Here is a 1236-nt window from a genome sequence, read left to right as displayed (position 1 = left end):
TACACAGAGTCTCTTTTATGGTTCCATACAAATCTTAAGATTGCATTTTTTTTTTTTTTTTACTTCTGTGAAGAATGTTGTTCGTATTTTGACAATGAAAATTGTGTTGAATCTATAGATTGCTTTGGATCATAAGGATTTTGATTATGTTAATTCTTCCAACCAATGAATATGGGATATCTTTCTATTTATTTGTGTCCTCTTCAATTCCTTTCACCAAAATTTTATAGTTTTCATTGTAGAGGTCTGTTCACCTCCTTGGTTAAATTTAGTCCTAGGTATTTCATTCTTTTTAGGAGTTATTGTGAATGGGATTACCTTATCAATATCTTCTTCATCTATTGCACTATTGGAGTATATGAACACTATTGATTTTTGTGTATTGATTTTGTATGCTGAAACTTTACTGAATTTATTTCTTAGTTCTAGTAATTTTTTGGTGGGGTCTTCAGGATTTTCTATGTATATGATTATGTCATCTGTCAATAGGGATAGTTTGACTTCTTCCTTTNCTTTGTATGTTGTCTTTGAGCTCAAATTCTTTCCTCTGTTTGATCAAGCTGCTGGAGCTTTTTAATCAATGTTTTCAATTCAGATAATGTATTACTTTTAGCATTTCTATTTTTTAATTGATTCTAGTGCTTTGTGAAGTTTTTTATTCTGCTCTTGAGTTGTTTTCTTGATATCATCTAATTTTCTATGTGTATTTTCTCGTAACTACCTGAACACCTTTAAGAGGGTTATTCTTAATTCTCTGTCAGATATTTCATAGATATGCTGTTCTTCTGGATCCACTGCTTGTACTCTGTCTCCTATGGTGGTGTCCTATTCCTCTGTTCTTTCTCCATCTTTGTGTATTTATGTTGATTTCTAGGCATTTGTAGCAGACATTTACCTCTTCTAGGTTTTATAGGTGCCCTGTGGTGGTATTTGATCTTTACTGGCTAATATCAGAACTTTTTCTCTGACCTGTGATTCCCGCACTACCCTCCCGCACCCTGTCCTGACCCCATTCTATGGTACATTAATAGATACCATGGCTAAACTCTGCACTTGAACTAATTTGTCCTGTGGTTAATTCCAAAATTAGGGGAAACTTTCTGTGGGGACTAGCTTGAGCTCTGTGCCTGAGCTAGATTGCTGCTTTCCTGCTGTTTCTCAAACTGGGGAAAGCTTTCTGTATGGACTGGATACTAACCATCAGCCTTTCAGTCACTTACAGGTCTTGTGGAGTCA

The sequence above is a fragment of the Galeopterus variegatus genome, unplaced genomic scaffold (genome assembly GCF_000696425.1).
Source record: "Galeopterus variegatus unplaced genomic scaffold, G_variegatus-3.0.2 Scaffold22097, whole genome shotgun sequence".
NCBI lineage: Eukaryota > Metazoa > Chordata > Mammalia > Dermoptera > Cynocephalidae > Galeopterus > Galeopterus variegatus.
Note: the sequence above shows the minus strand (reverse complement) of the source record.